The sequence below is a fragment of the Sus scrofa genome, chromosome 13 (genome assembly GCF_054392235.1).
Source record: "Sus scrofa isolate SSC_HxYL_T2T_F1_AM1 chromosome 13, Sscrofa_HxYL_maternal_Yorkshire_Landrace_v2.0, whole genome shotgun sequence".
Classification (NCBI taxonomy): Eukaryota; Metazoa; Chordata; class Mammalia; order Artiodactyla; family Suidae; genus Sus; species Sus scrofa.
In genome coordinates, this window is record NC_139395.1 from 154,710,662 (window position 1) to 154,736,193 (window position 25,532).

At 41.0% G+C, this 25,532-nt stretch overlaps 1 protein-coding gene and 1 long non-coding RNA gene across 13 annotated transcripts in view; both read left to right on the forward strand.

Annotated features, from left to right (window-relative positions):
• Positions 1–310: 310 nt before the first annotated feature.
• Positions 311–18,593, forward strand: LOC146397712 (uncharacterized). The gene is made up of 3 exons (XR_014824792.1): positions 311–3,478; positions 4,267–4,337; positions 15,794–18,593. It is a non-coding gene; the product is annotated as an uncharacterized LOC146397712 (long non-coding RNA).
• A 4,612-nt stretch (positions 18,594–23,205) lies between these two features.
• Positions 23,206–25,532, forward strand: part of GPR156 (G protein-coupled receptor 156) — a 99,768-nt gene continuing 97,441 nt past the window's right edge. For 7 of the 12 annotated variants that reach the window (XM_021070313.2, XM_084991127.1, XM_021070310.2 and 4 more), the window contains exon 1: positions 23,206–23,405. The gene's annotated coding sequence lies outside the window, so the exon portion shown is untranslated. Of the gene's footprint in view, positions 23,406–24,207; positions 24,295–25,532 lie in introns of all 12 variants that reach the window. The other 5 variants (XM_084991124.1, XM_084991125.1, XM_021070311.2 and 2 more) reach the window with 1 other exon arrangement.

A 25,532-nucleotide genomic window follows, 5' to 3' on the forward strand; every position in this document is an offset into this window, starting at 1 on the left:
TCAATACATGAATAGTATATTAAGCATGTAATAGCATTTACTCTCTGTTCTAGATGTAAAGGATGAAAGATAAGCTAGACCAGATCCTTTCTACCAGAGTTGCTTCTGCTTCTGCAGTCTCCCCAGACTTATGAATGCATACTCTAAAAAAAGAAATTGGTGAGGTCATTTTGCTAATGAGGATCAGTTACTTCTTACATTTAGTCCAGAATCAAACAGTCTTTTTTTTTTTTCTTTGTCTTTTGTCTTTTTGCCATTTTCTTGGGCTGCTCCCACGGCATATGGAGGTTCCCAGGCTACGGGTCGAATCGGAGCTATAGCTGCCAGCATACGCCAGAGCCACAGCAATGGCAGATCCGAGCCTTGTCTGCAACCTACACCACAGCTCACAGCAGTGCCGGATCCTTAATCCACTGAGCAAGGCCAAGGATCAAACCTGCAACCTCATGGTTCCTAGTTGGATTCGTTAACCACTGAGCCACAACAGGAACTCCCAGAATCAAACAGTCTTAACACAAAGTAGTATAGTGTTAATTGAGCATATTGATATTATGGTACTTATTATTTAGTGCCATTATTTTGGTGACCCTAGAACACCTGACATATTTTTAGAATCCAGAAATTGGAAGAATATCATGGTTGGTTATGAGCTGAGGTAAACAGGGTGGGTAGAAAAGACACACTCTTTGCAAAACAGCCTATGTTTCAAATTTGCTGAAGTGGAAAAAGCTCAGCACTTCCTGGTTGGTATATAGAAAGTCATCTTGGCGAAGACGGGCTCAGAAATTTGAGGGCACAAGAGAAAACATTGGGTGTAATTGATCTTTCCTGAGGATAAAACTGCTCACTAATCTGCCCAGTTGGGGATTTTCTCCTTAAAACAAGTGTTAGAAGGAAATTTTCTTCTTGAATGGCTTGTCTAACTCTGTAGATACCCCACAGGAAGCCAGAACGTTTCAGGGGAGATATGTGAGACTTTAACATGTCCCACCCAGAACACCAGTCATTGCTAGTTTCCCAAGCATTTCCATTATCATGCCCTAGATTTATTCTAGTTAAAGTGAGGAAACCTTAAAGTCTGAGATTGACCCACTTGTTTGAGAGATGAAAAAAACCTAAGCCCCAAGAGACTTGTCCCAAGCCTTCACATGGCTGAATCTGGAATCCAGGCCTCTGGATTCCCAGGTCAATGCTGTCTCTACTATTGCGTGCTGCTTGCTTTATTTAATACTCTATTGTGCGATAGGAAATCAGTAACAGTATTGGTACTGCCTTGTAAAACACCAAGGCCTCAAAGTGATGCTGTTTGCACCATCTCAGTGTATTCAGAATTTTACATCTGGTGGGAAACCTTAGTAAGAGTAAATATCTGGGTAGCTCGTTATGTTCAGAAACCATATTTAAGAACCTATCTTATTTAATCCTCACAACACTGAGGTAGGACTAGATTTTGTTAAGTTCGTTGATGTGGTTTATCACACCCTTTCCCTCCTCTGAGTTTGAAATCAGTTAAGAAATTGACAGATCTGAGAAAGGGATCTATCAGCTTTATCAAATCAGAATTGAACTTCTGATCTCCTTAAATTGAGTATAACCAACCAAAATCACACTCGCCCTGTGTGGGCTCTCTACCCCTAGATAGAACACACCACAGAGCCAGAAGAGGTCAAGTCAAATCTTAAACCCCATAGTGCTTCTCAATTAGTATCTCTTCCATAGAAGGGGTAAGATCTAAGAATATTTCTTACGCAGACTTTTTCAACCCTGGTTACACATTAGAATCACCGTGGGAACTTTCAAAATATACAAAAATACAGGTCCCATCCTCAGACCCATTGACACCTGACCTCCAGAGGTAGAGTTGGCATCAGTAGTTGCAGAAGCTCTGCTACATGACTCAGTTATGTAGTGATAGGTCCAGCAAGGGTGATAGTTCCATGAAAGTCCCTTTGTGGTAACGAGGTTAGTGAAGTAGGATTTTTATAGATGAGAAAAGGGCCCAAAGTGATAAAGTGATGTGCCCAAGTCCTCTTAAGATTGTGACAGCTGGGGCTAGAATCCATCCATTGAAATTTTTTTAATTGAATATCTCCTTTAGACCTGGCACTGATTGCTAATCCAACATTCTTTGCTTCTCCCTGTCAGTTACATTTTTTCCTGAACTGAAAATACTTTGTGGGTGTAATATGGAATAGTCAAGTGGATTGGCCATACTGAAGGCAGTTTCAGAGTATTTGCTTAATCATGGAACACAGAAGCAGCAAAACAGATCATTGTGTTCAGGAACTTTCATAAAAGGATACCTTGGTCAGATATTGCAGGTTAAAGCCACAAGGGAGGAAAACCTTATCGAGTCATATGTTGACCACGGGTAAACAAATGGCAAACATCCCAAGCAGCAGTGATGGACAAGTTGACATTACCAAGAAAGATAGGAAAATGTGGACATCTGCCTCGAAGAAAACACTGTAGATCATTCATAAACATAAATTCTCTTGATAGGAAACAGAAAATTTCAACTCAGCTACACATTTTTATAAGTACTATGCTTATAATATTTCTGCCCCAGTTTCTTCTAGGTCTATTATGAAATTACATGATTATTTTACTGATTAATGATATCTGAATAACACTGATATCTTGAGACCTCTAAATATATGGAAGATTTAAATGGAAAATTAAACTTGCTCAAGAAGCCATGGAAACTCAAAGAAAAAACAATATGCTTAAAGTGTTACTATGGGTATTTTCTTTCTATGAATAAAGACTAGATTTTATGTTGCTTAAAAGCTGAACTAATTAAAGATTTGTAAAATAAATTTAACTTCCTAGAAATTAAGCTTATGTTACAACTAGAAAACTTCTACAATTTTAGGATTTTGTCCTTTTAAATTTTAACTTGTTTGTAACCTTGACGATGATCTCTGAGGTCTTTCCTAACTTTGAGTCTACAATTATCTGTGTTCAAAACTCCTTTCTATTTTTGTAGCTCTCAAATATTTGTAAGTTCTTGCATCACTCACCACACCCTTTTTAGTCACCTCTACTTAGGTCTTTTAATCCTTCCTCCCAAACCAATGCATATGCAGCCGGGGGCAACGTTAGTGGGGTAATGAGAACTTTGCCCCTGAATCTACAATTAAAATTCTTCCCTTTATGTCACTTCCAAGGGTTTGTTGTAGTGGATGACAAGTCAATGGGCAGCTTTGAAACAAAGAATCTTTTTTATTTCTGTTGAGGGCAGCATCTCATAAAAGAAAGGCATGTGTGTAATTGACCAATGGATAAAAATGAATCAGATGATTGCTAGATGCCTATGACTTCAGCTGTGGCATAACTGTAATTACATTTTTAACCCTGGCCTGCTGTATGAATTTCCCTCTGGTTCTAAGTGATCACAGAATCAAAGATTTGGCAGAGAGGGTTTGAGAAGTCATCATCAGACCACTTGACACAACAGGACACCTCAACTATCAAGGTAAGAACCTATCCTATTTTTAAATACCTTAGAGAAGATTTTACTTCTTTAGCAATCCTGAAGTTTAATAATTGTCACTAGAGGAAGTATTTCCCAAGGTTCTTATGCTCTGTGCTAGCCAGATTAATATGAAGGCAACTTTCAAACTATTTATGTCTGTTGACAGGCTCAATGACACTAGTGAGACCAAAGTGTTTTGTGAGAGAGAGTGTGTGTGCGTGTGTGCGCACACGCGCACATTATACTGTTTTAGTGCCTTTGCCTTTGCCTGTCTCCCAAATGCTGCTGTTCCCTTCCTCGCAATACTCTCTCTCTGTTGTTTCTCCCAATCCCAAACTCCTCCCACCACTAGAAAAGTCAATGCACACACTTTCAACATGCCTGCCCGTGTTTGTGCAACATCTGTTTGTAAGGAAGAGAAAAATGAGAGAACAAGATCACAGTTCTGTGCAGTTGAAACATAAACACAGCAATAAAACAACTTGATATTGTGATGAGAAGAGATTTCTTGACAGTGGAACTGTCAAGAAGCTTCCTGACTAGTGTTCCTAAGAAGCAGCCTTTTAGTGTCAATGCAGGAATTGATGTATTCAGGAGGAGAAAAGGACACTTGGCTGAGTGTCTTATGGAAGTTTGGTGATTGATATGTGACACAAAGTGAAGTTATCTATGCATATTGCTGGTACAGTGCCACACATAGTTAAGTACATGTTAATTATTGTAAACCTATTCCAAAGGGATTTACTCCTTTCCTTTTTTTTTTTTTTTTTTTTTTTTTGGACTCTCAGGTACATATAATCTCTTCAATATACCATTAAGGAGAGAACTTGAACAGGGTCAAATCAGTATTTACATTCAGGTAAGTCCATATCCTTACACAATCCCACATACACATATGCACACACCAAATACCTTATGCAAATATACACACATCCACACCCAAAAACTAAAGCTTGGCCATTGGACACAGATCTCCAGAATGTGCCTGTCACTTTCACCTGACCACGTGGCCCAGAGAGGAATAAATGAGCTGCTAGGTGACACTTCAGATAGCACTGGGCTCATTGCATGATAGGATTTTTTCTCCTTTGAGTCCCAAAATCATCTTAAAGCAAAAGCCAAGTACTTGATCTGACATTAAGGTGTCTCTTTTCTCAAATCAAGATTTGAAGGGATCTGCTTATCATTAATGAGCCTATTACCCAGGTGAGAGTGATTTTCCTACATGTGCCCTGTAGCCTCAACCAGCCAGGATCTAATCTCTTTATGCACCTATGAACACCAAATCAAGATCAGGCCATCATGACTATTCGTATACTACTAGATCCAAGAAATAGGCCCCAGGGGCATATGCCCTCATAAAATTAGGCAGTCAGGAAGGTGAGAAGGTCATGCAGTTGTAGATGCTGATTTAAGGAAATCCCGTGGCACTAAGAACCAATCTTTAGGGAGTTCCCGGCCGTGGCTCCCTAAATCTGACTAGTATTCATGAGGTCACAGGTTCAATCCCTGGCCTCACTCAGTAGGTTAGGGATCCTACTCACAGTGTTGCTGTGAGCTGTGGTGTAGGTCACAGATGCAGCTCGAATCCAGCATTGCTGTGGCTGTGGGGTAGGCCAGGGGCTACAGCTCCAAATCAACCACTAGCCTGGGAACTTCCATATGCCATGGGTGTGACCCTAAAAAAAAAAAAAAAAAAAAGAACCAGGCTTTTTTTTTTTTTGTCTTTTTAGGGCCGTACCCGCAGCACATGCAGGTTCCCAGACTGGGCGTCAAATTGGAGCTGCAACTGCCGGCCACAGAGCCGAGTCTGTGAACCAATCTTTAAAAGAGATGCATCACTAAAGATTTTGGGCACTGATATCTTGCTTTCCTTCCTTCCTTTTCTCCCCCTCTCTTTTTATCCTCTTCTTCCTTCTCCATATGGATTATAATAATGATGTGCAGGTCACAAAATTAGACATGGAGACACAAGAAGAAGTCTTGTCTTCCAAGAGCTTAGTAAGTAGTTAAGAGAACACCAAGAAGATGGCAATTTGAGTAAAGTTGATTTTTCTTTAACTAGAACTTCCGATATTTTGTCAAATGGCAAATAAAACAATGAGTGTATGAATAAAAGTGAGGCTGTGGGCTCTGTATCAGTCCTGGAGGGAAGAAAAGGTGCCAGAATTCCCCTACCAGAGACTAAAAGAGAGACTACCGCTGGACATGCCCAGGGGAAGACTAAACCAATAAATTTAGGGAAAACTTGGCTCTGAGAGATCTCATGGATCCTAAGGGTAAAGGTTGACTTCAGGAGTTCCCGTCGTGGTGCAGTGGTTAACGAATCCGACTAGGAACCATGAGGTTGCGGGTTCGGTCCCTGCCCTTGCTCAGTGGGTTAAGGATCCAGCATTGCCGTGAGCTGTGGTGTAGGTTACAGACAAGGCTTGGATCCCACGTTGGTGTGGCTCTGGTGTAGGCTGGCAGCTATAGCTCCGATTTGACCCCTAGCCTGGGAACCTCCATATGCGGCGGAAGCGGCCCAAGAAATACCAAAAAAAAAAAAAAAAAAAAAAAAAGGTTGACTTCAGCCTTACATAAATGTGTTGCTTTTTTTCTGGTCCCAAGAAAACAAGAAGGAATTGAATGGTGAGCTTTGCTTTCCCTGCCTCTGAGGCTGAGAGAATCCTCAAAGAGCAGGCAACTGGACATCTTCCTCCCTGCTTCATTAGAAGCCTTGTGGACAGCTTGTCTCCACACAGTAAGCTCAAAAAAAGGAGACCACTGTGCCTTCCCCCATATCTGTGTCTGCAGCCTCTTGGGATATTCGACACCAGCCCTGAGCTCCACTGAGTAAACAAAGGAAATAACTGCGAATGTAAAGGATCTCAGTAGCAGAAAGGAAAGTCAGGAGTTCCCGTCGTGGCGCAGTGGTTAACGAATCCGACTAGGAACCATGAGGTTGCGGGTTCGATCCCTGCCCTTGCTCAGTGGGTTAAGGATCTAGCATTGCCGTGAGCTGTGGTGTAGGTTGCAAACGCAGCTCTGATCCCGAGTTGCTGTGGCTCTGGTGTAGGCCGGCGGCTATAGCTCCTTCTCCGATCAGACCCCTAGCCTGGGAACCTCCATATGCCACAGGAGTGGCCCTAGAAATGCCAAAAAGACCCAAAAAAAAAAAAAAGTCAGAACAGACAGAGCCTGTGCCAGAAATCTACAGGTGCAGGAAGAAAGAAAGGTCTTGGGAGATGAAAGAGAGAAAACAAGAAAGGGTGGGAGAGAAGGAGAAAGGTGGAAGGAAGAGAGAGAAAGAAGGAATGAGAAGAAGAGAGGAAGAGAGGGAGGGAGAACAAGAAAAGGAAGAAAAGAGCCTTCCAACTTAATTCTGTGCATGACTGAGAGGAGAGAATGGTCACTACTGAGACTGAATTAGTGGGCTAGAAGATCAAATGGAGAAAGTAGTTCAAAGCATAGAACAAAGATAAAAAGTGATTCATATCATGAGAGGAAAGACAAGAGACTTGAAAATGGATCCAAGAAGCTTAACATACAATGTTAGGAAACCAGGATGAAGAAAAAACCACATATGAAGGAAAGGCAATAATTAAAACATATATAGGAGAAATTTTTCTTGGGCCACGAAATACCTGAGTCTGTAAATTGAATGGGCCCTCCAAGTTCCAAGCTGAAATAATGAAAACATACATACGTGCGCATGCGCACACACACACACACACACACACACACACACACGCATACCCTGATAAGATTCCACAAGTCTAAGGAAGAAAAGAAGGAGTTCCTGTCGTGGCTCAGTGGTTAACGAATCCAACTAGGAGCCATGAAGTTGCGGATTCGATCCCTGGCCTTGCTCAGTGGGTTAAGGATCCGGGATGGCCATGAGCTGTGGTGTAGGTTGCAGATGCGGCTCGGATCCTGTGTTGCTGTGGCTGTGGTGTAGGCCAGCCGCTACAGCTCCGATTAGACCCCCTAGCCTGGGAATCTGCATATGCCGCTGGAGCAGCCCTAGAAAAGACCAAAAAAAAAAAAAAAGGAAGAAAAGAAATTTTTACCAGATTTCATATATAAAGAATAATTGCCTTATTATAAAGAAAACAGAATCAGATATCTTAGCTGCCTCACTAGTGGCTAGGATTTAGCTTGATATATTTGACATATTTCATCTAATCTCAGATACCAATGATTGCAAAATTCATATTACTTTATATACTATGACAAGAATACTTTCTTCACACTTGGAATTTTTATATTAAATTTACTCAAATTTAAGCTTATTTTAAAAGATTGTCTTCTATTCCTCTTGTGCATCATAAAAAAAAGTCTTCATATTCACAGTCAAATTTTTCTGAATCACTTTTCAATCCAAAGCTGCTGATGTCTGCGTTTTTTCATAAAATATTGTCTTCTGCACCATCAAAAGCATTGGTAATACTGCCTTTCCCAAGAGAAGCGTCCATTACTGTCTCTGGTTTTTCTTCTCCAAACTGATGACGTTCACTTGGCAAGTTTTGATGCCACATCTTTCTTGCTCTTGCTGCAGGTGTCAACAGGTTTCAGACAACTTCACACAGGTACCAGCTACGATAGCTATGGCCTAGCTTATGGCAACTGTCAGTGGCACCTTGATTTCAGAAATACTAAAGCATGAAAAAACATGCATCATGAAATCAGTGAAAAATAGTAGTACAAAACCATAATCTCAGAGTTCCCGTTTTGGCTCAGCCATTAACAAACTCAACTAGGATCCAAGAGGATTCGGGTTTGATCCAGGGCCTCACTCAGTGGGCCAGGGATCTGGTGTTGCCATGAACTGTGGTGTAGGCTGGCAGCTGTAGCTCCAATTGGACCCTTAGCCTGGGAACCTCCATATGCTTCAGGTGTAGCCCTAAAAAGCAGAAACAAAAAAACAAACAAAAAAAACCCCTATAATCTCAGATATGGAATATGGGTGCGAACATTCTAGATAAGTTATCAGCAACCAGAATCCTAAAATACATCAAAAGAGTAATGACCAAACACCAGACCCTCAATCTGAGGAGTGGTTGGGCAATGAACAGGAAGAGAAATTGAATGAAGATAGTCAAGGCATGACTAGAATAGCGCTGGTGTCACATTTTCAGGAAAACAATACCTAACCAGCAGCCCAGAGACCTGAGTTATAATCTTAATTCAGTCACTGAACCTCTCTGTGACTTGGACCAGTATGTGTCACTTCCTGGTTTCAGTATCCTCATCCTCAGGTAAAAGAAGGACATACCTCACTAGTCCTTCTCAGCGCTGATGTTCTGGGAGCCCATGAGTCTAGACCAGTGTCTCATCCACAAAGAATCCAGCCCGGGTCTTGAACAGGACTTTGTGTAAGTCAAATCCTTGGTTACTCAGGTAGAAAACTGGTCACACTGCCCAATAAATCCTCCTGCTCTTTAATTTCACACAACAATGCAGAGTCTAAGCACAACTCCCGTGAAAATATAAAATTACCAGGTTTCTCTCCCCAGCTTATTCCAGACAAACATTCATGTCCTGGCTCCTTTCTGCAGCCCCCATAAAAGCCTCAGGGGGCCTTCTGTGCAACAGCTTTCAGTGACAGTCCAGTCAAGGCACTGAACTTGCTTTTACTGCACATCAGAGCTTTCTCACATACTCTCTTCCTGCAACTCCTGATGCTCCTCTTGATACTCATTTTATTTAAAATGAATTTACATGTATTTATTTACACGTTTATTGTGGAAATATATATATAACTTACCATTTTAACTATTTCAAAGTCTACAATTAAGTAGCATTAAGCACATTCACATTGTTGTACCACCAGTTCAATTTGTACATTAAAAAAAAAAACACCACATGTCCTTAGTCACAAATTCAAATAGCACCTGAAGATATCAAATGAAAAATTAGTCTCCTAGTCATTTGTTCCAAAGGAAATCACTCTTACAGTTTCTTCCAGAATTATTTTTAATTTATATATCAGTGTGTACAGTATGTACAGTACATATTTTTTAAAAGTTTAGGACTGTGGCATTTGTGGTTCAGCTGTAATGAACCCAGCTAGTATCCATGAGGCTGTGGGTTCAATCCCTGGCCCTGCTGCATGGGTTAAGGATCCAGCATTGCTGTGAGCTGTGGTGTAGGTCCCAGATGTGACTCAGATCTGTGGCTGTGGCATAGGCCGGCAGCTACAGCTCTGATTCAGCCCCTACCCTGGAAACTCCCATATGCTGCATGTGTGGCCCTAAAAAGACAAAAAAAAAAAAAAAATACAAGCAGGGTTTTGGGTTTTTTTTTTAAGATTTATCCACATTGAACTACCCTTGCTTTTACATTTAACAAAATATCATGGAGGTGTTTCTGTATCAACACATACAGCTCTACTTCAATCTCTTTGTTGTTTTTAAATATGTAATTATAAGATAATTGACTTAACTGTTGTCCTATTGATAGCATTATATTGGTTTTGGGTTTTTGTTGCTATTGTTTTTTCCTTTTTGTTACTGCTGTTTTTGCTACTACAAACAAGGCTGCGGTAACCATCACTGTATCTATAACTTGTCAAATATTAGCTACTGTTGCTTTAGTCTCACTTCCTGACTGTGGCATTTCAGGATCAAAGGGCATATGCCTGTAACTGGTTTATTTTAAAGACTGTCTTTTTTGTAGAGTCTAAACTTGTAGTTTTGTTTCTCAAACCATCATTTTCGACTGTGTTATTTTGAATACCCTTAGGGCTTTTAAGAGCGTCTTGAGCAGATTCCATAACTTTTCAGTCCATTTAAAACTTCAAAGCTGATTCAAAGCTCTCTCTTTCCCTTGAGAGACTTGCAAGGGCCACATCAATGACAGAAACAGAGGAGGGTTGGAGGTGGGGAAAAACATTCCTTAACTTTAGACAGCCCTTGGCTGTGCTTCTTCTCTGGCTAATCAGGCAGATGGTTAATGTTATTTGTGTGGCAGGCAGCAAGATTGGTAGCTCTTTGGAGGGGTCTTGTGAGGCCTCCTCCTGTGTGGCACAGTTCCCGATGTGGGCAACATGGCTTAAGCTCAGCCTCCTCCACTCCACCTGAGCTCCATCACTGCACCACTGGGATCTGCTTCACAGCCATTGCTCCCTGAATGAGTAACCTTCTTGGATGGAGTACTGGCAAGGTGATTCAACCCAGATACCCTCTGTAGGGTCTTCTCAATCCACAGAGCAAGTAAGTGTCCTTGCCAAGCTTAGAGTTCACGTTCATTAGGATTCAGGGACGGGAAAGCATACCTCCTTCTTTCCCCCAAAAGAGAAGGGAAAAGCCTCTCTGATTATGGTAGTCTTTTCTCACAAGGCCAGTCTTCCCCAGTCTTCTTAAATTACTCAGCATATTGTTGAGGTGTGTTGATGATTGTAGTGCCAGTGTTGCTTCCTTCCAGAAGCCCTAGGGAGGCAATTGACCCCATCTCAAGGTGATCAGTTGATGGCTCTCTCAAAATGTATGCATACCTGGTTTTTCTTAGCTTGTGTCTAATAGTATGAACTTTGGGTTTTAAAGTGTAATTTGGGAAGATAAAAAGTCTGTCTCAATTTTTCGTTACATGCATTTAGCTGCTTATAAATCACCCTCAAGAAAGGTTATATTGATGTTCACTACTATCAACAGCAAATGGGGAATTGCTGTTGTGGCTCAGCGGGTTGGGAACCTGCCTAGTGTCCATGAGGATGCAGGTTCAATCCTTGGCCTCACTCAGTGGGTTAAAGAACCTGGCGTTGCTGTGAGCTGTGGTATAGGTCGAAGATGTGGCTCTGATCTGGCTTTTCTGTTGCTATGGCGTAGGCTGGCAGCTGCAGCTCCAATTTGACCCCTAGGCCGGGAACTCCCATATGCCTCAGGTACAGCCATAAATAAGACAACAGAAAACAAACTAACAAACGAAAACCAGTAAATGGGAAAGCCTGTTTGTACAAACCCTCATTAACACTCTCTCCAACATTTCTGAAGACCAAATCTCCTGGCAGAACAAAATCATGCAGTTTACTTTGTCTTCTCCAGGAGCAGGAAGAAAAAGAAACCAGACTGGGAATACAGAGCCTCAATCCCCCTGCTATCATATGAGTACTTGCTGTGTATGTTGGACTATTTTGTGTAGATATACCGGACCTCTTATAATTAGCTACAGGGTAATGTCTTGCCTCTGTCAGCCCTGAGAACAGGTACTCCCAGAAGGCTGTGGATCTGCTGTGAATACTCTAGAGGCTGGAGGAGAAAACAGCATCCGTTGAGGCTAGGGTTGAGGTACTTTGGGAGAGACCCCAAAAAGGTTGTATAATAAAAAATTTCCCAGCCTAAAAGATTTAGGTGACATGGGGACTCCTGAACTTGCAGTTGGTGCTTGACGTAAGGACAGTCTTGTGGAATACTGTGCCTTTAACCTATGAAGTCCGGCCTAACTCTGGGTAGTTGTCAGAACTCATTACACAGAGGGAGACTCTCTAGGGGAAAGTTGGAACTATGAGGTCTAATCGTCTTCCCCTTTGTAGAGAATCAACTTCCATGACACAAAGAGTTAAAAAAAATTCATTTCTATTTATGTTCATTACTGGGTAATCAAATAGCCCTGTGGCCTAGCAAAGAGTTGTCCACCTGGAGTGTCTTCTTTTATCTCTTCTCTAAAGACTCCGCCCAGTAGGCTACTTCTATAGACCAAGAAGAGAGAATAGAAAGTTCATCAGTGACCATAAATTATTCAACTTTGTGTCCCCCTCTGAGAGCCTACAACAGTGCTTCCATATGACAGGTACTTAAAATAATAATAGGGAAAATAGTGATCATAGTAATAATTTAACGAAACTCAAGAAGGTCCACCTATGGTAGCCAAAAGGCTTCAGAATCCTCCATCTAATAGGTTACAAAAGAATAGACCAGCCCAAAACAATGAAGACTGAAAGGAGATGTGATAAAAGGATTATGAAATCATGAAGGGTATGGATGAGATAACCAGATATTGCTTACTCTGAATCAACCAGACAGTGTTTACATTCAAACTATTTACATCTCATAGCAGAAAGATTTAATACAAGCAGCACACATAGTTGGAAATAGAATGAGAGAAATCATTACTCAATGAAGTAATGCAAGCTAAAAACATCTAAAGGATTTAGAGGAAACTCAAGAGGGACAAACCAAAGTAGATTATATCTTAAGAAAAAAATTAAAATTTAGGAGATTTATCATAACTTTCTCAGATCATGGAGCAGAGCCAAGCAGTCACACAACATGTGCTTGGAATTCACTCCAAAAGTAGAGCCCTCAGCTGAGTGGATAATGGAGATGACTCAGTCTCATGTCCCAGGAGGAGGAGACCCATGACATCAGAGCCTGGCTCAGCCCACTCTGGATTCTCTGGAGCTCATTCAGTTGCCCAGTCATGCTAGAACTCTTTGCCCTGCCCTCAGATGTCAGTTTATACACCACCAAAAGAAATCATCTCAGACTTCTCTACTGACAAACTTCCATTTCTACTCGCACTCTTGCATACTGTGTTGGGAAGGGATACTAGACAAGTTTTGGCAGTTTGTCATCATTTTTGAGGAGTGCAGCTCCAGGGCAAAATTTTATGTCTGATATTTTAGAACTAATCATTGGCAATGACAGGGCCTTGCCTGGCAGGCTTCATGGGGAGAAGCTGTCCTCCCCAACCAGATTTGATGCACTGCCAATTCATTGCAATTTTCTGGAGGGAGTTGCAGTCAAGGACTCAGCCTTCCTTCTCACACGCCAACCAGCCATGCTAATACACATATCTACATTCCTAACCCAGCTGCCTCCATTCAGAGTCCTTCTTGTTGGGGTCCTTCGCTGAGGCACTTTTCTCTATTTTGACTTAGTACCCTTTGACTACTAGCCCTTCTTTCTCTCTCCCCTCCCCACCCCCGGCCCACAGATCCACAAAGAGGCAAGAGCTTTTTGTTCGGGCTTCTTGATAGTGAGATGATTGCCCCCATGTATGCTGCATTCACCTGAAAAGTTTCAAAATATGTCAAGAACCTAAATATCCAGCAATATGGATTATGCAAAGAAATTTTGGTGTATTTATATACAGGACAGAATACTGTGAAGATGTTAAAAGCAATAATGGAGGTAAATGAAAAGATGCTTATTGAAGGTGGTTCAAAGTAGTATATACTTTATATTTGCATTCATGTAAAGAAAAATATGCATATAGAATAGTTACCAGTGGTTACCTCTGGGTGGTGAGGTTATGCTTGTTTGATTTTCTTGCCTACCTGTATTTTCTAATCTAGGATAACCATTTATTATTTCTTTAATAAAAAAACACAGTAAAAGTTATTATTATTTATTTATTTTGCTTTTTAGGGCCATATTTGCATAATATGGAAGTTCCCAGGCTAGGGGTCGAATTGGAGCTGTAGCTGGCAGCCTACACCACAGCCATAGCAATGCAGGATATGAGCTGCGTCTGTGACCTACACCACAGCTCACAACAATGTAGGATCCTTAACCCACTGAGTGAGGCCGGGGATTGAACCCGCATCCTTATGGATATTAAGTTGGGCTTGTTACCACTGAGCTGTAATGGGAACTTCCTAAAAGTTATTATTTTTAATTTATATACTCCTTGAATGAGCAATTGTATATCTAGGAATTCATCTTAAAAGTATAATTTTAAGCATGCATGCAAATATTTAGCTAAAGTAATGTTTAATGCAAAGTTGTTTATAATGAAACAATCTAGTTAAAAATCTAGACATAACTGAATTTTTAGTGTTAGGAGTTTGGGAAAATAAATTTTAATACATCCATAAATTACATTAGGCAGCTAAGTTAAATATTTAATGACCTGAAAAGAGGTTCATAATATATTAATTGGTTTTTTTAAAAGGCAGGTTACACAACATTGTATTTTCATAAACTTTGACCCAGAAATTCCACTTCCAGGAAATATTAGCACCAAGAAAACAGTGTAAATATATATATATATATATATATATATTATTAATAATATAAATATATATATATATATTATTATTAATAATATATATATATATATATATATTTTTTTTTTGGCTGCACCTGTGGCATGTGGAAGTTCCCATGCCAGGGATCAAACACACACTACGGCCGTGACCTGAGTCATAGCAATGACAACTCTGGATCCTTAACCCACTGCACCATCAGGGAACTCCAAAATGCCTTGATCGGGTCATTTCAGTGAAAAAAAGTAGAAGCTACACAGATTTTACCAATTGAGAATGCTAACATGAATAATGGCACATTTATATAGTGGGCTAATAAGCAGCTGTTAAAAACAATAAAATTCCCATGAGGTGACATGAAAAGTGTTATGATATGGAATGATTGGCCATCCGGGACCCACTGTAGAACACAGAGAATTCTACCCAGTATTCTGTGATAATCTATGGAGGAAAAGAATCAGAGAGAGAGTGAATATGTGTATATGTATGACTGTATATTTCATGATATATTCTTAAGTGAAAATATACCTATATGGAGGAATTATGAAATACATTTTAAATTTTATATTTTCAATTTTATATTTTCATAGTTTTAGTAGCTTTACTACAAGCGTCTATCGTCATTCTACTTTTGTCTTTATGAATTTGACTATTCTAGATCCTGCATTTAAGTAAAATCATATAATATTTGTCATTTTGTGACTGGCTTATTTCATGTAGCATAATTTTTTCAAAGTTCATCCATGTGTCAGACTTTTACTCTTTTTTAAGATTGAATAATATTCCATTGTATGTATACACAGTATTTTGTTTATCCATTCTCTGTTCTTTGCTTTCAATTACTTTGGGTTTATACACAGAATTAGATTTGTTGGATCATATAGTAAATGTATATTTTATTCTCATCAACTAGGGTTTCTTTTTGAGATAATAAAACTACTCTAACATTTACTGTGGTGATAGATGCACACATCCATGGATATACTAAAAACTACTAAATTGTAAAGTTTAAGTGGGTGGATTGTATGTGAACAAATAAATTTGTTTTTTAAAAAAGCAAAAAAGACACTTGCTTAAGAGCACTAAGGTTGAGCCCATCTGAACTTCTATCCTCAGGAAGAGCTGGACAATCAGAAAACTTCTCAAACTCAAAGGACTGGTGACTTGCGTCACCTGTGTTGGATTCTGGACATCTGGTTGCGGAGAGCCTTGTGCTCATTAAAACTCTCCCTCTGGCTATGTGGGGCCACAGTGCATTAAACATTTGGTGACGAAAGTGGGTTGGAGAATGTCTATTTTATTAATTTAATTATTCTTAATATAATGTTTACTTCTGTTTCCCACAGGTGCTCCCCTCTATATCTTGTTCCTGCCCATCCCATGGGACGGATTGTCTGACAAAGAGACAGGTTCCCTGCTAAGACTCATATTGGCAGCCCTTTCCAATGGCTTCCTGTCATCCCAGCAAGCATGAACAAACGATGTTTCTTACCTTTTAATGGCTTACTAGGGGTGAAAAGTTAGCCTAAGAATCATTTAGGGGCATGACTAACATGAAAAAAAAAAAAAAAACCCTAGCAATAATCTAGTAATTACTGTGACTCAATCCCTCTGGTTCACACAAGACCAGTATCCACACATGTAAGGACCAGAAATCTTACCATTTGATTTATAGAATATTAATTTGTGTTCCTGAAACAGTTCTTACCAGCTGTGTTATTGGAATTCTGGAAGGCACCTGCCCTTCTTGTTCAAAGATGACGCTGTTGCTGCTTTTATTTCTTGGGATACATTTCTCACATTAGCACCATCTTTAAGTTTTTTAGGTATGCACCTAGTGTCCATATGAATATTCATTTCATCTCTCTAAGCCTCTTCATTTAAAAAATGAAAAAGTTGAACTAGAATATTTCTAAGCTCTTTTCCAGTTTTTTATATCCTAAAATTGTACAGCAAGTAAATTATAGAGTAAAGTATTTGGGGAACATTTTCCCTTCTCTTAAGACATTAAGCCCCTACTGGAGGCCTTTTTTTCTACCTAGGGCCACTGACACTTAACCATTAGACTCTAATGCCTCTGATTAGGCCAGAAATTGAGAAACCACGCAATGTAGTTCTAGTCTACTTGTACAGTTATCTTCCATTGCTTTCCTCAAAGATCCCTCCAGTTCTGTTTAAAAATGGACTGCTTGCCTTGATTCCTGCCTCTAAGTTCATTCTCATGCATTTCTTCTACCTGGAATATTTTCTCCAATCTCAGCCCTTTGAAATCTTATTCTTATGAAACCAGGTCAAGTTCTCTTTTCTCTGTGAAGATTTCTCTGTGTGGTCTTTGAGAGCAGAAACCATAACTATTAGAAAACCTTAGGCCAAAAAATGATTCCAAAATATTTGAATAATATTTTCGTTTGAATTGTCATTATTTGTTTAAATGTCTTAGGTCCATGACAAGACTACAAATTTCTTAAAGGGCAGGGACCATGTACATAATCCTTTGACTTCCTCACAGCTCCTAGCAATATATTGCACAAAACGAACACCAGTAATGGGAATGTGAAAAGAAGAATCATATCCCTTTTGCCTCTTGAGTTCTGAGCAATATAAATATAAGTCCAGGCAATAATCCAAATATCAGCTTTTTATAGTGATGTTATCAGAGAACACAGTCTGGAGTAGAAGTCAAAATGAGTTTCATACTTTTTCCTCTCAAACTGAACTGAACCATCCAAGCATAGGCAGACCTTGTACAAACACACCTATAGAAGCAAGCACATTTGTCCACCATAAGAAGAGAAGAATGTATATCTCCTGTGGTCAGGATCATTCCACAGAAAGACTTGACTTTATAAATACAATGATCTTTTTTCCAAAACAACAATCATACAAATCATTATATTTCCCATAAGAAAAAAGTGGGAGGTGAAAACAAAATATTGATACTTTCTCCCTAACACTTCTGTGAAAGCAGAACTATGTTTTGGACTAAGGCAAGAAATAATGGAAAGGGAGTGGTTTTTATCTCCTACTTTTGATAAATATTTGTTGAAAAATAATTTTAAAAAAAGAATTAATGACAATAGTCATTCTCTAATAATAGTCTATTCTTAGAAAGTATCATTCACAAAGAAGCCATAGCCCTCTACATAGTAGTGCAAACTGGAGCTGGCCCCTTAAAGTCAGGGAGAGAACATCTTAGGAAACTGATCTGGGTGCTGAGCCTCAATGCCTGATGCTGCTAGTTGGTAAAAGAATGGGAAGCCTGGGAATTCTAGTGGTTTTCAAGTCAATTCCAAGGCCTTATTTTAAAATCCAAGTTGTTACAAAATTAAAAGGGAGTCAAGATGGGGAGTCTAGAGGATGGAGCATGTAGGTAACATTTTTGTTAAGAAGGATTAGCATGAGTGACAGGAAGGGGGAAGCTTTAGGGCTTAACTTGGTCAAAATTCCAGTGATAATGTCAATCCATTTTGGACTTACTAGACAAAGTTTTCAAGTCAGCTATTACAAATGTGTTCAAAGAAAAATCACACATAAAGAGTTTTAAAAAAATGAGAATGATGATTTAAAACTTCCCAAATTTGATGAAAAGTATTAATCTACACATCCAAAAAGATAACACCGTGTAAGTATGATAAACACAAAGAGATTTGTATGTGGACACATCATAGGCAAACTTGAGGAAACCAAAGACAGAATCTTTAAAACAGAAAGAGAAAAATGCTCTTCACTTAGAAAAGACCTTCAATAAGATTAACAGTTGACTTTTCATCAGAAACTATGGAGTCCAGAAGGAAGTGGGATAAAATTCAAAGTACTAAAAGGAAAAAATGATCAACCAGGAATTCTACATCCAACAAAACTGTCCTTCAAAAATGGAGGCGAAATTCAACCATCCCAAGGAAACAAAAAGTGAAAGAGTTTGTGGCTAGCAGAACAACAAACCCAACAACAAATGCTAAAGGAAATTCTTCAGGCTAAAATAAAAGGACACTAGGCAGTAGCTCAAATCCATATGGAAAAATAAAGAGCATTGGTAAACTACACAGGTTAAGTATAAAAGACAGTATAAAAGTAACTTTTGTTTGTAACTCTTCTTCACTAACTGATTTTAAAATAAATAGAATGAAAAAGTAATTAATTATAAAACTGTGTTGATAGACTTATAGTGTAAAAAAAGGATACAAATAATATTTGTGTGAAAATAATATCACAAAAAGGGAGGAGGGAATGGAGGTATAGTGGAGCAAAACTTTTTCTGCTATTGAAATTCGGTTGGTTTTACTCCAAATTAGATTATTTTGGAGTTCCCGTCATGGCGCAGTGGTTAACGAATCCGACTAGGAACCATGAGGTTGCAGGTTCGGTCCCTGCCCTTGCTCAGTGGGTTAACAATCCGGCGTTGCTGTGAGCTGTGGTGTAGGTTGCAGACGCGGCTTGGATCTCGCGTTGCTGTGGCTCTGGTGTAGGCCGGTGGCTACAGCTCCGATTCAACCCCTAGCTGGGAACCTCCATATGCCGTGGGAGCGGCCCAAGAAATAGCAACAACAACAATAACAAAAAGACAAAAGACAAATTAGATTATTTTAAGTATAGATGTTAATTACAATGCCCAAGGCACCCACCAAAAATATGACTAAATATATACAATCAAAATAAACAGACCTGAGGATTTAGTAGCTGGGACTAAGGACAATCATTTTAAGAGTGTTAATTTAAAATTCAAGACTCAAATTCCTGGGACATAGAGTCTATATGTTTCAGTGTGGGTCACGCCCACTATCATGGTAAAAAAATGGGGTTCCAAAATTGGCAGACTTCTAGAGTTTCACAGGAGGCATTTTCCCAAATAAGTGTGTTTAAGGAAAAAATAATGATGACCACTCAATGAGTCAACATACTATGAACAGAAATATGTTTGTGAATGAGGCAATATGAATTAATAGTGACTGAGTATGGGATTAGAGAATAGAATGATATGTCATTTATTTATTTATTTATTTATTTATTTATTTATTTTGTCTTTTTGCCTTTTCTAGGGCCGCTTCCATGGCTTATGGAGGTTCCCAGGCTAGGGGTCGAATTGGAGCTGTAGCCACCGGCCTACACCACAACCACAGCAACGAGGGATCCAAGCTGCGTCTGCGACCTACACCACAGCTCATGGCAACGCTGGATCCTTAACCCACTGAGCAAGGCCAGGGGTCGAACCTGCAACCTCATGGTTCCTATTTGTTAACCACTGAGCCACAACGGGAACTCTGACCTCATGTTCTCGTTTCATATTTTATTATGAAAAAAATAATAAAAGGAAGTTTTAAACTGCAAAATTTTTTTTAGCTTCATAAGCACTATATTAACTTAAAAGGCATGTGAAATTTACTTGACATAAACCTGAATACCTTGTAGTTGGTTTACAAATTCCAAACAAAGTTAAATGAGAAGTTGGGGAAAGTACTTGCAAAACCTACAACATACTAACATGCAACATATATAGAGTTACTATCAGTAGTATACATAAAGTCTTACATTTTGTAAAGAAAAAGACCAGTGACTCAAAAAGAAAAATGAACTAAGCATATCAATAAGCAATTTACAGAACAGAAAATCCAAAGGGGAAAAAAAAGAGAAAATATGAACAGCTTTAGCAGTATTCAGTGAAATACAAATTAAAGGAAATTTGTCACTATTTGTCATACAATTTATCACTATTTACTTATCAGAATGTTTATAATTATACAAAGCCAATTGTTACAGCCTTTTGTTTTTCTTTTTTTGCCACCCTGCAGCATATGGAGTTCCTGGGCCAGGGATCAGACTGGAGCCACAGTTAGGACCTGCACCACAGCTATGGCAATGCCAGATCCTTAACCCACTGTGCCAGTTGGGAATTGAGCCTGCATCTCAGCTCTCCAGAGATGCCACCAATCCCATTTTGCCACAGCAGAAATTTCAATGTTACAGCCTATTAGAAGGCAATATATTAACATTTCACTTTTATTTTATTTTATATATATATATTTTTTGGGGGGGGCCCACCCATGGCATATGGAAGTTCCCAGGCTGGGGGTCAAATCCGAGGTGCAGCTGCCAGCCTATGCCACAGCCATAGCATTGTGGGATCTGAGCTGCAGACTATGCCACAGCTCACAGCAACGCTGAATTCTTAACCCACTGACTGAGGCCAGGGATCCAAACCACATCATCATAGATATTTGTCAGATTCGTTTCCACTGCGTCACAACGGGAACTCCTATTAACCTGTTAACATTTTAAACCTTCAATGTCATACCTGGGAATCAATCCCTCAGGAATTAAAGTGACAGGGCATATACACATAAGGATGTTGACAAACACTGGTGACAATGGCAATTTTTTAAAAAGAATTTTATTATTTTTAATTTTTTTATTTTTCATTTTTGTCTTTTTGCCTTATCTAGCCTCTCCCACTGCACATGGAGATTCCCAGGCTAGGGGTCTAATTGGAGCTGTAGCCACTGGCCTACGCCACAGCCACAGCAACACGGGGTCCGAGCCACATCTGCAACCTATACCACAGCTCACAACAATGCTGGATTCTTAACCCATTGAGCAAGGCCAGGGATCGAACTGTCAACCTCATGGTTCCTAGTTGGATTCGTTGACCACTGTTCCACAACAGGAACTCCATTAAAAAGAATTTGAATGTCATGAATAAGGAAACTTTTTTTCTTTTTTATAGCCACATCTGTGGTATATGGAAGCTTCTGGGCCAGGGATCCAATTGGAGCTGCAGCTGTGGCCTACGCTGCAACCCCAGCAACACCGGATCCTTAACCCAGTGAGTGAGCTCAGGGGTGGAACCCACTCCCCTACAGAGACAACGTCCAATGCTTAAACCAGTGAAATGGGAACTCCTATGGAAACTCTTGAATAAAAATTTTGGTACATCCATACTGTGGAACATTATCCAAGCTCTAAAAGAATGAATTAGAAGTATACTAGTTGAATTGGAAGAATTGTTATGACATTGTTTAATGAGGAAAGCAAGAAGCGGAGAAGTGTTTATTATTCCCCACTTGGTAAAATAAACATATATGTATTTATAGTTATATATATATATATATATAGTTATATTAGCATACTTAACTTTTTAAATAGGTGAGAGTGAGGGAGAGTAGTAAGGGGAGAGTCAGGTAAAAAAATAAAAGACTAAAAAAGAGGGTGTCCTAAACGCAGCATAGACAAAATGATTCCATACATGACAAAATGTGCATATATGACAGATGGACATGTGCATAAAGATATGCATGAAAATGTGGTCATCAAAACATTAGCAATGGTTGTTTCAGGGTATTGGGGGTTTATTTCCTTCCTTATACTTTTGTGTGTTTGAATTTTTACAATAAGCAAAGTTTATATCCAAAGAGTGGTTATTTGTTTTAAAATATGTGTGCAGCCAATTGCCATGGAGGATGAGTCAGAAATAGCTTCTGCTTTGCAGGCCCTGACCGTTGGTGGGGAGACAATAGGACACATCTGGCTGTAACAGACAGTCCAAGTTAGTGAGTGCTGTGACAGACCAGGAGCACTGGAAGAAATATTAATTGATCTCCCAGATGGACTGGGAAGATCTGGTAGAGCTTTGTTAAAAGAGCAGGCATTTGAGTTGGATCATGAAGGCTTGGGAGCAATTCAACAGGTAAAGATGAGGATGAAGAGAAATCCAGGATAAGGGAATGGAGTGAGCATAACACACAGGGGAGTTAAAAACACAGGCTATATTCAAAAATGGCAATTTGCCCAACTCAGGATAACTGGAACACAGGTGCTGAGTGGACAGAAGGTTGGAAAGGAAAGCTGGCTTCCATCTGTGAAAGTAGTTTAGACTGTATTCCAATTGCAGAAGGCAGTTACTGCAGGTCTGGAGCGTGTGGGGAGGTGAGGGGAATGTTTTGTTTGTTTTGTCAGGAGAATGATATTCCTAATTCTGTTTGGGGTGTGAGGAGAGATAGGAGGCAAGAAAACCAGTTAGGAAACTATTAAAATGTTTCAGGCCAAGGCAATCAAAGTTTAACAAGTGCAACAAGGTGGGAATGCAGAGGAGGGGAGAGTCCAGCAACATTTCCGAAGTAAATAGGGCAGGCAGGCCTTGGTGGACGACGGAAAACCTTCCTTGCCTGATAACTGAGGGCTTGGGGATACTCCAATTTGAGAAAGCCAACACCGGGATTGAAGATGGGAGCCATACTGGGACAAAGATTCAAGTATCTTGCAGAATATAGAGGGGACGGTGACAGTAATGGGCTAAGAGCAAGGACAAATTCTGAGGTAAATGCTCTACAGACATGGGAAGGACGAATCCTCAATCTAGAACCACAAAACTGAAGAGCTGGACCTGGTCTCTGAAGTCGCCCACGTGCCTTCTTAACTAAAGCAACCCCCAAGAAGGAGGATCGAATCGGTCCCCCTCACTTTGTGCATGTTTAAAACGAAAGGGTCTAGCTGTATAGAATGAGAGACTCGGCAAGGGCCCTGGGTAAAAGCTTAGACATAATTCCTGCTCTTGGGAAATCGAGCGTCTTTCTGCCCGCTCGGGCGCCGAGTCCCCTGGAGCAGCCCCACTCCGGCGGAGGAGGGCGCGACGCGCAAGGCCAGCGAGCACTGGTCATCCCCGTGAGCCCTCCGGGGCCCAGCGAGCTGTCGGGCTCCGCGCGCGGGGCGGTGCCAGGGGAGGGGCCAGGGGCGGCCCCGCAGGCACCGCGCGCCGGGCGCGGACTTCAGAGCCCGGCGCCGCCGTCCCGCCGCCTCCGCGCCCGCCTCCCGGCTCGCGGCGCGGCTATGGGCGCGGCCCCTTGCGGTGCTGCCCCCGCCTCTCCTCGTCCCTTCCGGCCCCGCGAACCCGCGAGAGACCGGGGCACTGCGGGCGTCCCGCCGCCAGCCGCGGGCTTGGCACTCCTCGGCGGTCGGGGACCTGATGAGGTGAGCTGCGCGGCCCTGAGGATCATCCCAAATTCGGGATTTTGTAGGACCTCTCTGTGGACGCGATATATCCACAAAAAAACATCAAACATTTAAATTCTAAAGTAAAAAGTGGAAGGGGGTATGGGAAGGGCGTTCTCTCCCCTCCAGAATCTGGCAGCTTCTTTGGGAATGGTCAAGAAACTATCTTAGAAATTGGAGGCGAGCCCGCGATCATTGACCAAGGGATGCCCGTGGCAATTTCACGAGGATTGGAGAATTCTGGTATTTGTTGGGAAGAGGGGCTGCAGCTGTTCTGTTTTGTTAAACCAGCGACGGACTGCTGAAGCGGAGAGGTCCGGGAACAAGCTTGTAGACTTCCCAGAGCCTCCTCACCGAGCCTGTCCCCAGAGCTCCCTGGCAGGGGCACGTTTTCTCCAGGATGCCGGGGCGGGGTGTGGGGGTGGGGGGGCGTAGGGTGGACCCCTTCACAGGATTGTGAAGTCCTGAATAGAGAAAGTTTTATTGCCCTGCGGTCTGTCGAACTGCCTTATTCTGGGCAGAGGAGAGTTGCCCGGGAGCTGCAGCATCCTTGTCCCTTGGCAGGCACCCGTTTCAGACTTAGCTCTGTTAGAAATGAGAGGCCACTTGTTAGAACTCGGTGTTTGAATGCTGTATGTCTGAATATACGTGCGGCACTGCAGAATCCGAACCTTGAGGTTTTTCTTTAAAATTGAGTTTTGTTGTTAACATTTTAGGATGGAAATCTGTGTGGGAGAGGCGTCATGGCATGCTTGTACTCTTCCCTTTGTTGGTTTCCTAGGTACATGCGCATGAATAATAGGCAAATTATGTCCTGGTCTATAATGAAGTCTTTCCTGGTGTACTCCTTTAAACCGGGATATGGAAGGTAATGTTAAATTGTTGCATCCCTACGGAAAAGTGAAAAGTTTTCGGATGGGGATTAAAAGCTGGAAAAATATGATAAAATTGTATGAGGCAGCAAGGCCTGCAAAGGAAAACAATTTTTTTTCCCCCCACCAATGGCTAAATGCAGCATAGAAGACCTCTCTGCAGGCTGGGTAGCAGCCAGGCTTGCAGAACAGTAGCTTCTTCCTTTGCTGCAGGTGGAACAAACGGGTGTGGAGATAAATGGCTGAGGAAGTGATTGGAAATTGTGTAAGGTTGAGTCTGGAGAAGAAAATGCCTTGGCAAGTTTTGCTTGAGTGAGGGATCTCTTGGGAGGGGAGTAGTGGCTGTCTGGTCCCCATTTTGCCAACCTAATTCCACTTCAGGGCCACCGCCGTCTCTGGAGTGCTCCCTGTATTTCCCTTTCTCTTCTACTCCAGCTTTTACCTTCTCCCTGTTCCCCAGTAAAGTCTTCATTGAGCTTGGTCATTGGCAGAGTTATGGTAGCCTGGGGACAGAGAACTTCCAAGTTTAGTGAAGCACAGTTGTGGCTTAGGGGAGACTCAGGGGGAGGGTGGGATGAAGCAAGTGACTTGCAGTCTGAAAGGCTCTCATCAGACTGGGAGAGGAATGATTAAGGGAAAGGACAATAGGCGCTTAACAGTCTGTTTTCTGAGGGTTTTAATATTTCCATTTTTCTTCTGTGACCATAAGGGCATTTCCAGATGGGTTGGAGGAGTACAGAGCATCTCTGAAAAGTCTCCCCTTCTCCCAAATTTGCCTCTCATTCTACCCCCTTGTAGGTTTTCGGAGAGTAGGTCAGGGCACGAGAGAGAAGAAAGAAGCACTGAGGCTCTGCCTTTGCACAGAGACAATGGAACGTGGACTGACTTGGGCTAAGAAGTTGAATTTGAAAGTTGAAGAAATGTTCCACATTTAGTTCAAAATCAGAGCCTTTATTGCGCAGAAAGGTGTTGAGAACTACCACATTCACATTTAGTTCCTGATGAATTTTGCCTGATAAAGGATGCACGTCCCTTCCTCTCGTTTGTTTGTTTGTTTGTTTGTTTTTTCCTCCAGCATTTTATTATGAAAAATTCCAGATGTCCAAGAAAGTTACCTCCCTATTTCTTAGTAAACATATAGCAGATATTGAGATGTATGCTATTAATAAAAATCAGAGTTTGGGATCCCAGCATGTGTGATCTGGCCCTGCATAGAACTTGAATCAGAAAGTGG